Below are 12,542 nucleotides of genomic sequence, written 5' to 3'. Positions count from 1 at the left end.
TATTGAAGAGGCTGTCCTTCCTCCACTGTACATTCCTGCCTCCTTTATCAAAGATAAGGTGACCATATGTGTGTGGGTTTGTCTCTGGGCTTTCTAACCTGTTCCATTGATCTATCTTCCTGATTTTGTGCCAGTACCATACTGTCTTGATTACTGTAGCTTTGTAGTATAGTCTGAAGTCAGGGAGCCTGATTCCTCCAGCTCCGTTTTTCGTTCTCAAGATTGCTTTGGCTATTCGGGGTCTTTTGTGTTACCATACAAATTGCGAAATTTTTTGTTCTAGTACTATGAAAAATGCCAGTGGTAGTTTGATAGGGATTGCATTGAATCTGTAGATTGCTTTGGGTAGTAGAGTCATTTTCACAATGTTCATTCTTCCAATCCAAGAACATGGTATATCTCTCCATCTATTTGTATCATCTTTAATTTCTTTCATCAGTGTCTTATAATTTTCTGCATACAGGTCTTTTGACTCCTTAGGTAGGTTTATTCCTAGATATTTTATTCTTTTTGTTGCAATGGTAAATGGGAGTGTTTTCTTGATTTCACTTTCAGATTTTTCATCATTAGTGTATAGGAATGCCAGAGATTTCTGTGCATTAATTTTGTATCCTGCTATTTTACCAAATTCATTAATTAGCTCTAGTAGTTTTCTGGCAGCATCTTTAGGATTCTCTATGTACAGTATCATGTCATCTGCAAACAGTGACAGCTTTACTTCTTCTTTTCCGATTTGTATTCCTTTTATTCCTTTTTCTTCTCTGATTGCTGTGGCTAAAACCTCCAAAACTATGTTGAATAAGAGTGGTGAGAGTGGGCAACCTTGTCTTGTTCCTGATCTTAGTGGAAATGCTTTCAGTTTTTTACCATTGAGGACAATGTTGGCTGTGGGTTTGTCATATATGGCCTTTATTATGTTGAGGAAAGTTCCCTCTATGCCTACTTTCTGCAGGGTTTTTATCATAAATGGGTGTTGAATTTTGTCAAAAGCTTTCTCTGCATCTATTGAGATGATCATATGGTTTTTCTCCTTCAATTTGTTAATATGGTGTATCACGTTGATTGATTTGTGTATATTGAATAATCCTTGCATTCCTGGGATAAACTCCACTTGATCATGGTTTATGATCCTTTTAATGTGCTGTTGGATTCTGTCTGCTAGTATTTTGTTGAGGATTTTTGCATCTATGTTCATCATTGATATTGGCCTGAGTTTTCTTTCTTTGTGACATCCTTGTCTGGTTTTGGTATCAGGGTGATGGTGGCCTCGTAGAATGAATTTGGGAGTGTTCCTCCCTCTGCTATATTTTGGGATGGTCTCAGAAGGATAGGTGTTAGCTCTTCTCTAAATGTTTGATAGAATTCGCCTGTGAAGCCATCTGGTCCTGGGCTTTTGTTTGTTGGAAGATTTTTAATCACAGTTTCAATTTCAGTGCTTGTGATTGGTCTGTTCATATTTTCTATTTCTTCCTGATTCAGTCTTGGCAGGCTGTGCATTTCTAAGAGTTTGTTCATTTCTTCCAGGTTGTCCATTTTAGTGGCATAGAGTTGCTTTTAGTAATCTCTCATGATCTTTTGTATTTCTGCAGTTTCAGTTGTTACTTCTCCTTATTCATTTCCAATTCTACTTATTTGAGTCGTCTCCCTTTTTTTCTTGATGAGTCTGGCTAATGGTTTATCAATTTTGTTTATCTTCTCAAAGAACCAGCTTTTAGTTTTATTGATCTTTGCTATTGTTTCCTTCATTTCTTTTTCATTTATTTCTGATCTGATTTTTATGATTTCTTTCCTTCTGCTAATTTTGGGGTTTTTTGTTCTTCTTTCTCTAATTGCTTTAGTTGCAAGGTTAGGCTGTTTATTCGAGATGTTTCCTGTTTCTTGAGGTAGGCTTGTATTGCTACAAACTTCCCTCTTAGAACTGCTTTTGCTGCGTCCCATAGGTTTTGGGTCGTCGTGTCTCCATTGTCATTTGTTTCTAGGTGCTTTTTTATTTCCTCTTTGATTTCCTCAGTGATCACTTCGTTATTAAGTAGTGTATTGTTTAGCCTCCATGTGTTTGTATTTTGTACAGATCTTTTCCTGTAATTGATATCTAGTCTCATAGCGTTGTGGTCGGAAAAGATATTTGATATGATTTCAATTTTCTTAAATTCACCAAGGCTTGATTTGTGACCCAAGATACGATCTATCCTGGAGAATGTTCCATGAGCACTTGAGAAAAATGTGTATTCTGTTGTTTTGGGATGGAATGTCCTACAAATATCAATTAAGTCCATCTTGTTTAATGTATCATTTAAAGCTTGTGTTTCCTTATTTATTTTCACTTTGGATGATCTGTCCATTGGTGAAAGTGGGGTGTTAGAGTCCCCTACTATGAATGTGTTACTGTCGATTTCCCTTTTTCTGGCTGTTAGTATTTGCCTTATGTATTGAGGTACTCCTATGTTGGCTCCTATGTTGGCTCCCAGTGGCTGAAGTTGGTTCAGTGGGTTGTGTAGGCTTCCTGATGGAGGGGACTAATGCCTGTGTTCTGGTGGATGACGCTGGATCTTGTCTTTCTGGTGGGCAGGTCCACGTCTGGTGGTGTGTTTTGGGGTGGCTGTAGACTTATTGTGATTTTAGGCAGCCTCTCTGCTAATGTGTGGGGTTGTGTTCCTGTCTTGCTAGTTGTTTGGCAAAGGGTGTCCAGCACTGTAGCTTGCTGGTCATTGAGTGAAGCTGGGTGCTGGTGTTGAGATGGAGATCTCTGGGAGATTTTCGCCACTTGATATTATGTGGAGCTGGGAGGTCTCTTGTTGACCAGTGTCCTGAAGTTGGCTCTCCCACCTCAGAGGCACAGCAGTGACTGCTGGCTGCAGCACCAAGAGCATTTCATCCACCCGGCTCAGAATAAAAGGGAGAAAAAGAAGAAAGAAAGAAAGACAGAAGGAAAGGAAGAAAGATAGGAAGAAAGGGGGGAGGGAGAGAGGGAGGAAGGAAGGACGGAGGGAGGGAAGGAAGGAAAGAAAGAAAGAAAGAAAGAAAGAAAGAAAGAAAGAAAGAAAGAAAAAGAAAGAAGATAAAGTAAAATAAAATAAAGTAAGATAAAATAAAGTTATTAAAATAAAAAATAATTATAAGGAAAAACAATTTTTTTAAAAGAAAACAACAACAAAAAGCAGACGGATAGAACCCTAGGACAAATGGTGGAAGCAAAGCTATACAGACAAAATCTCACACAGAAGCATACACATACACACTCACAAAAGGAGGAAAAGGGGAAAAAGTCATAAATCTTGCTCTGAAAGTCCACCGCCTCAATTTGGGATGATTCATTGTCTATTCAGGTATTCCACAGATGCAGGATACCTCAAGTTGATTGTGGAGCTTTAATCCACTGCTCCTAAGGCTGCTGGGAGAGATCTCCCTTTCTCTTCTTTGTTCTCACAGCTCCCGGGGCTCAGCTTTGGATTTGGCCCCGCCTCTGTGTGTAGGTCGCTGGAGGGCATCTGTTCTTCGCTCAGACAGGACGGGGTTAAAGGAGCTGCTGATTAGCGGGCTGTGGCTCACTCAGGCCGGGGGAGGGAGGGGTGGGATGCGGGGCGAGCCTGCGGCGACAGAGGCCAGCGTGACGTTACTCCAGCCTGAGGCTCACCATGCGTTCTCCCGGGGAAGTTGTCCCTGTATCCCAGGACCCTGGCAGTGGTAGGCTGCACAGGCTCCCCGGAGGGGGGGTGTGGATAGTGACCTGTGCTCGCACACAGGTTTCTTGGTGGCGGCAGCAGCAGCCTTAGCGTCTCATGCCCGTCTCTGGGGTCCGCACTTTTAGCCGTGGCTCGCGCCCATCTCTGGGGCTCCTTTAAGCAGCGCTCTTAACACCCTCTCCTCGCACACCAGGAAACAAAGAGGGAAGAAAAAGTCTCTTGCCTCTTCTGCAGGTCCAGACTTTTCTCCAGATTCCCTCCCGGCCAGCCGTGGCGCACTAACCCCTTCAGGCTGTGTTCACGCGCCAACCCCAGTCCTCTCCCAGTGCTCTGACCGAAGCCCGAGCCTCAGCTCCCAGCCCCGCCCGCCCCGGCGGGGGAGCAGAGAAGCCTCTCGGGCTGCTGAGTGCTGGTCCACACCGATCTTCTGTGCGGGGATCTCTCCACTTTGCCCCCCGCACCCCTGTTGCTGTGCTCTCCTCCGCAGCTCCGAAGCTTCCCCCTCCGCCACCTGCAGTCTCCGCCCGTGAAGGGGCTTCTAGTGTGTGGAAACCTTTCCTCCTTCACAGCTCCCTCCCACTGGTGAAGGTCCCGTCCCTATCCTTTTGTCTCTGTTTATTCTGCTTTCTTTTGCCCTACCCAGGTACGTCGGGGCTTTCTTGCCTTTCGGGAGGTCTGAGGTCTTCTGCCAGCGTTTAGTAGGTGTTCTGTAGGAGTTGTTCCACGTGTAGATGTATTTCTGTTGTATCTGTGGGGAGGAAGGTGATCTCCACGTCTTTCTCTTCCACCATCTTCCCTACAATCTCCTCATTCCCATTTCTTATCTTTTTTTTTTTTTTTTTTCTGGTACGTGGGCCTCTCACTGTTGTGGCCTCTCCCGTTTCGGAGCACAGGCTCCGGACGTGCAGGCTCAGTGGCCATGGCTCACGGGCCCAGCCGCTCCTTGGCATGTGTGATCCTCCCGGACTGGGGCACGAACCCGTGTCCCCTGCATAGGCAGGCAGACTCTCAACCACTGCGCCACCAGGGAAGCCCCCATTTCTTATCTTTTAATAGGGTTAACTTGCATGGGTAGAAGCCAGCGATTGAAACAGTGACATGATTTTGGGGAACTGTACATCTAGTTAAAAAGCTTTCCTGAGCAGCAAAGGATATATCATTGTGAAGCAGGCATTTCATTTGATGACAAAAGGTCTACTAGGATAGTGTCTGGCACTTGGTAGATGTTAAATAAATGTTAGTGCCCTTCTTTCTCCTCTTCACTTGACAAATGATAGATTGAAAGTCATGTTCCCAACTGCCAGGATAAGCAAAGCACTTGCAAAACAATAGAATTCTGATTGTGTAGATGAACACCTTAGCTGGGTTCCTCAAGGACCCGGGAGGTACTGAACATTTTACTTAAAGAACTACAAGCAAAAGTCCCTATATTTTTCTCTTCCCATCCGGCATCTAAGCAGCTATCTCCTCCTGCAAATACTCTTGTCTGTGATGTGTACTACAGAACACAAAACAAAAGAGATGAGTTAGTCCTGCTTAAGTGCATCATTGTGCTAATGAAATTAATCAGTCACAATGACAGCCTTAGAGCAGCAGGGAAGCTTACAAAATGGTAGCAGTTAAGAAGTGGCTGCTGGAGAGAGAAGCTGAATGCAATCAAGGACGAAATAAAGCAAAACAAGATTGAGTTAAAAAAAACGCTCAGCAATCAACTGTCCATAAGGCCTTGGAATAAAGGGAAAATGGGGGCTATTATTTGAAGTCTAATGAAGAAAGTGTTTGCAGGGATTATAGCTCCTTTCCTCTTTTATTATTTTTCACAACAGTTTAAAATTCTGTAAGTTTAACAAATAAAAAATATTCTCATTAATTACAAATATGTGCCCATGTGGCCAGTACGTAGAGAAAAAGGGATGGAAGTGCAGGGCCCTGGGTTCAGCTCTGTCAGTTGTCTGTCTTCCATTGAGCTAGTCCCTTCCCTTTTTTAGGTCTCAGTTTCCCCATCTAGAAAATTACAGGGTAGACTAGACACTCTAAGGTAGATCCTTTTAGTTGTAACATTCTAAAACCCTGTGGCTCTTTACAGAAGTTTTATTACAAAAAATGATTTTTAGTGTGTCATAGATACTGTTTGTAAGGTGAGCAACTTGAGTCCTAAGTACTAAGCTCAATTTTCTTGATGTTGTTATGGAATATTCATACATTTGAGATAAAAAAGATCCTGTGAAGCAAATGGATTAATGGCTATCTAAATGGGTTTGTTTTGAATACTATTTACATCTTGTTTTTCATCCATAGACCTCAGCCACTATCTCTAGGGATAGTACTTCCAACGTTTTCCAACTCTACAGCAAATAGACTTTACTTCCAGGAAGCTTTGTGTGATTCTTATTGTAAATTTTCTCTCCTGCAATTTCATCCAGTTTCTCTTTTCCTCGATTTCAGCCCCTTCCTGCCAAGTACCAACAGAAGCTATGGTTGGTTTCTTTTTCTTTTTCAAAACTGGTATTTATTAGCTTTGGAAGATACAGGGAAAATATTGGAAACTCAAGACAAAGTTTTGCAAGATTAAATAGGTGGGAAAACTTCATAACAAGTAATAAACATTTCCCTGAGCCCCCTGAAACTGGAAAATCATTGTTTGGATTCATCCACCATAAATCCAGGTGAAGCAATTTGGTTCTTGGAGTAGGAAAGAGGATGGAATTTGTAAGGTTCTTATATCCATAGACATGACTAAGCAATTCGTCTACATTATCCCAGATCTGGTCAGGGTCTCTAAATGCTATTGGCAACCATGGTGCTTGCAGTGGATATTTGGAAGATAGGTCTGGAGAAAATTTGATGTGAGAACTCTGGAATAAAACTACACTTTTGGAAGCTCAGAGTTGGAAAATTCCCTACCCACTTACCAGAAAAATCAAAGAGATGAAATGGTGTCTACAAAATGCAGTATCATATGAGCTACTTCTAGAAGTGGTCTTGGAAACTTGTGTAAATTTGGAGGCAGAATCAGCATGGTTTACTGATAAATGCAGTATGAGTGATGAGGAAGTGGGAGAGGTTGAAGATGACTCCCAGGTTTCAGATTTAAGCAAATGGTATCCTTTACTGATGGTGAAATCTGTTATGAGACAAGGAATTTGGGGGATGGATTAAGGAAATGATGTGATAAGCTCTAAGGCCTGAGAATGGGAAGGAAAGAAAGTCAATGAGTAAAACTGAAAAACAATAAAGTGAGAAATCAGAAACATTTAAGGAGAGAACAAATAATGTGAGAGTCAACAGGAGCAGAGGAAAAGGAACAGATCAACTTGTTGTTTGGTCTTGGTCTTGATTTTCATAAAACCTGAAGAGTTTACGGTGTAAATTCCATAAGCCCAAATTAGCAGTTTCAGGGGTTTTATAAGGGCTTAATCAAATGAAAATTTCTAGAAAATGTTACAGTTTTGCAAAATGAATAAGGTAATGTTGACTTAATCTTGTTTTATCAAGGAAGAATTTTGGTAGAATCACCTCATCCTGCTGCTCCGAATCTTCTGGCAGTGCCTATTTCCTGAGGATTAAGGCTAAACTCCTTAGCCTGTCAGAAAGACTGTCACCATCAAACCCTAACCTACCTTACTTAGCTCCTCCTGTCATCCCCTTTCTTCTAACTCTATGTTCCAGTCCTACTGAATTTATCATAATTCTCTTTAAAACAATACCTTTTTTATGACTGGATGCCTTTACACATATTATTTCCTACCCCTGAAATGGTCTTTACTTCCTTGGCCATATAATAAACTCCTTAATTTCCTTCCAGAGTAGAAAAAAATGTCACTTTCCCTAGGAAGAACTACCTGACTTCCCACTGAAGAAGATTTGGTTGTGTGGACTACAGAGCTCCCACTGCCTTTTGCAAATCTCTCCACTAGAACACTAATCACACAATTGTAATTTGAAATTTTCTCTTTATGTGTCAGTTTCTCTTATACACTGTAGACTCCTCAAGGGACCAAGTAACCATCTTTATAGCCATATTATCTAGAAGAAAACCTAACATTTGTAATTAATTGTTCCATGCCTGTCTTCCTCTTTTATTATTATTTTTGTGTGTGTGTGTTAGTTTCTGCTTTATAACAAAGGGAATCAGCTATACATATACATATATCCCCATATCCCCTCCCTCTTGCGTCTCCCTCCCTCTCACTCTCCCTATCCCACCCCTCTAGGTGGTCACAAAGCACCAAGCTGATCTCCCTGTGCTATGCGGCTGCTTCCCACTAGCTATCTATTTTACATTTGGTAGTATATATAAATACTGTATGCTATCACTTATATATGGAATCTAAAAGAAAAAAAAGGTTCTGAAGAACCTAGGGGCAGGACAGGAATAAAGACACAGATGTAGAGAATGGACTTGAGGACACGGGAAGGGGGAAGAGTAAGCTGGGACGAAGTGAGAGAGTGGCATGGACTTATATAGACTATCTTCCTCTTTTAAACCATAGATTTCATGAGAAGAAAAGTCTCGCCCATCTGTTCATTGTATTCCTAGTGCCCAGCACAGAAATTATGAGTTAATGTTCTGATAGTTTCAGGGAGTAAGAGATAATAATTGGGGACACATAATTAACGGTATCTGGCAGCCTATTGGAGGTGAGAAATGAGGAAGGAAAGGTCAAGGCATGGCATGGGCTCTTGGATACATGGTGGTTTCATTCACTGAGATGGTGATCACTGGAAGAAGACAAGATTGAAAGTGAGGGAAAGGATGAAGATTTGTGTTTTATTCACTTAATACATTTATTGTTTAGTAAGCATCAGATACTCTTTTAAGTGCTTTACAAATATTAACTCATTTAATCAACATAATAATCCTCTGTGGCAGGTACTTATAGAATCTCCCTTATACAGATAAAACTGAAGCATAGATAGATTCAGGAATATTCCCAAGATCATCCAGATGTTGAGTGATGTAAAAAAAGCTTCAGATTCAGTGAGTTCATCTCTAGAATCCGTGCTCTTAACCACTTTACATGCTACTGAGTTCAGCTTTGCATATAAGTTTTGGACAAGTTCAGTTTTGGACACATTGCATCTGAGATGCCCATAAGGAAATCCATTAACTGTTAGATATTCATATGTTTAATCAAAATAAGTCTTGATAGAGGAAGGCATGTGGCTCAGTCTCTGTATGAAGTGGGATTTAAAGAATCATTATTTAATAGCCAAAACTAATTTATTTGCTTCTCTTTAAAGACTTTAGAGGACATCCCTATACACAATCTATAGCAATCCTTGTTTAAATCCTCTTTCCTCTCTGATCAACTAATCTTATACCACAAAACCACAAAGTCCCTAAGACTGTAATCTCTTGCACTCCCCAAGGTGGAGATAACACTTTTCTTCCCCCAGCCTTCCTGGCTTTTGGTCTTCTTTCTCTTCTCCACCCCTCAAAATTTTATTATGTACATAAGTGGCCTCTGTTCCAGCAAGAAATAATTGTTCCTTTTTAGGATACTAAGAGGAGGGGAGAAATTAGATGACAGTTACAAGATTTACCTTGGAGGGATGGTGAATGAGAGAAGTCTGTAAACACTCCCATGTGAAGTTTCTTTATTCTGCCACATATGCATCTGGAGCTTAGGCAAGAAGACTGCACTATTCACTTTGAGGATCGTTTGCATATAGCTAAGAATGAAACTGTGTAAAAGCAATCAAAGAGTTTGTACATGTAGAAGAAAAGTGAGCCAATGATGGATCTCTGGCAAACCAGTTTAATCAGCCAGTAAAGACTCTGAAAAATAGATAGTAAAGAAGCAGTCTGAGAATTTAAACTAGTACAACCAGGAGAGTAGTATTTTAGAAGTCAAGGAAGTAGAGTTTCAAGAAGGAGTAATGTGGTCATTTGCCTTGAACACCATAGAGAGATCTAGGAAAATAAGGTCTCACGGGGGTCTGTTGGATCTTGCCGTACAAAGTTCAGTATGGACTTCGTCTAGAGAATGTTCAGTGAAGTGGTGAGCTCCAGAATTGATGAAGTAGAGGTAGAAAGAGTGAGTATAGACAACTATAAATAAATGATCATATGTAAAATCTTTCCTACCTGTCAGAAACTGAAGGTATGCCCCATTTCATGTATTTCTTAATTTTTATCATTTTTATTATTGAGCTCTAATGTACCTCTCATAATTCAAAATAAGCAATTGAGGCAGTTTCAAATGTGTGTGCACAAAATGGCCCTTAAAATTATAATACCAGAAATTTGAAAGTACACAGCGAAAATTGACAGTTCATTTTACCAGAAACGACAAATGATATATTTACTGTAACTGAACACTAATTTTCAACTTGCACTTCCTGGCTTTCAAGTAAAAACACGAAACCCAATTGGTTACATAGCTCTTATTCTCTCTGAGAATACAGCTTCATTACAAAAGAACATTTGAGGCCATTAAAATCTTGAACGAGTTCTGGAATTAATTTTTAAACTAACCTTGGATTTATTGATATTCGTGTCCCTTTTCCTCTTGTTCTCCATAAAATATTTTACATACATAAACTTATTTTTAGAAAAAAATTCTTAGAAAGTATTTTTTTACCAATGAATTGAGAAGGTTTTTAAGCATACTATAACTTTCCTTCACCTTACATTTCTGTGCAGACAAAATAACCAGCCCAATGTTCTGGACACATTTTTATCTGATGATGACCATCAATTAGAGTGAAACTGTTTTTGTTCCCCCAATTACTCAAGGGGAAAAATCTTGCTTTTAAACTACATCATAATTTTATAGAGAGAATGGAAGTTATAAACTATGTCTTGACCACATTTGATTAGAAAAATAAATATCACAATAAACAATGAAATAAAAATGGACTAGTGGGCTTCCAGTCATGATAAAGTATTTGGTTATGGGACTTATCCTTCTGCCATAAACAACTAGAAAGCAGAAAAAAATATATGAAATAGCTGCTTTAGATATTGGACAGGTGAGAGCTGTAATGCCTGAGAGAAAACTCTACAATTGTCCCAGTTTGGGGCAAGGGGGCATTTTCTGAACTGAGGCATAGGGAGGAGGGTCCCAAGCAGAACATAGTAGTCTCTCTGAGTTGAGGACAGAGACATCAGAGTTTACGGACACTGAGGCAGTTGGAATCTGTTGAGAAGAATACTAGAAAAGATGGAGCTCTCAAGAGAAAGAGCTTCATCAATTTACCTAGCGGTCCCCTTAAGACTGTTGCTGAGTGCTAGACTGCATGCACCAGGAGAAACTCCATGAGGCACGCAAAAGAGCAACTACTAGTGAGGAAACAATTACTGAAGAGCTATAAACACATCCCAGAACTCACATAAGGCTGGAAGATATTCAAGTTCTGACCAGCTAGAATAAAGAAACTTCCTTGCACACTGGAAATTTAGTAGTGAATCTAGGAAGCTCTAAACTAGCCCAAGAGTAAAATCTAGAGCATATTCTAGATTCATGCTAGCAAAGCCTAAAACAAACATCTCAAGATTTTGCTTCTGGCCATGATGGACTTCAGTAACCACTATAAAAACTAGAAACTGGACAAGGTATATGAAACTCATTTTAGACACTGAATAATAGGTATCATTGAACCGTGATTCCTGAGTGAATGGAAACAGATGAGATCAATCCTACAATCACCCTAGCTTTCTATCTGGTAAAACCTTCTGGATCACAGAGTAAGCAGGGTGATCAAAAACAGAGCACAGTGGGCTCACTGAGTTGAAAAAGACAGAGCTGGAGCTCAGGGAGGCTGAGACAATTGCGAGTTTCAGGGCAGAATTCTGGAAAGTAGTTAGCTAACAGAAATAAAAAGCTACAGAAAATATCAGACGGGTTCCCTTTACTGTTAGTTGAACAATAAAATCTACATGGGTACACTGAATCTTTTTGAGACTAACCAAGAAGTCGTGAGCTAATCAGTCGTCAGAGGTCACATGTGAGGCATGTGTGTTCCAACAAGCCAGAGTTGAGAATCCTCATTGATGACTAGGGCATTCAGTAGAAAATCCAGAAGGACCACATCTTCATAGTGGTGTTAAACTATCTCTAGAGTAAAAACTATTCTAGACTTTCCCTTACAAAGCTTTTTAAAAAGCCTCAAAGTGATCAAACTGAACCACAGTTATTCAGCCTACAACAAAATATGACTGGACATGGCCTAGCTGTACTAGCAGGAAAATATGACCCATCAACTGAAGAAAAATGACTCAATAGAAAAAGACTCAGAAATGAGTGAGATAGAACTATGAGAAAGGGAAAAGAGTATTATAACTATATTCATGTATTTGAAAGAAAAGGTAAACTCAGTAAGGAGAAAAATGGACAATATTTTTTTAAGTAAACAAATAGGAGTCCCACATATGAAATGGGAGTGTGAGGAGCTCTGTGGACCTGTTCCCCAGGGAAACATCCATACTGGTGAAGATTATTTCTCAAACAGAAAAAAAAAAAACACTTAAAGTGTCTGGAAATGGTTATGAAGGCAAACAGCAAATGAAATACCATACATTCAAGAAAATACATGAAATCTCAGTAAAAGCAGAGCGAGTCCATGGCATGTGAGACATGACTTACTCCCTCCTTCTTCCTTTCAGATCAGGGTGACAGAAGCTCTACTCTGAGTGCACGTGGTCAAGAGGACAGGGCTCCCTCTCCCTTCAGGATCTTCCTGGGAATAGCAGGCTACCAGCATTTCTCATCTTTTCCAGCTCCAAGTTGCAGAGGCTAAATTCCTGTTGAGTTGGCAGAGAGGTCATGACCTCTACCCAGTCCTGCCTTGTAGGCTGGAGGCTCTGCCCCAGGCATGGCATCAAGAATACTGGAACCACGGTTGCCATTACCC

Source organism: Phocoena phocoena, chromosome X, assembly GCF_963924675.1.
Source record: "Phocoena phocoena chromosome X, mPhoPho1.1, whole genome shotgun sequence".
Classification (NCBI taxonomy): domain Eukaryota; kingdom Metazoa; phylum Chordata; class Mammalia; order Artiodactyla; family Phocoenidae; genus Phocoena; species Phocoena phocoena.
This window is presented reverse-complemented; position numbering follows the sequence as displayed.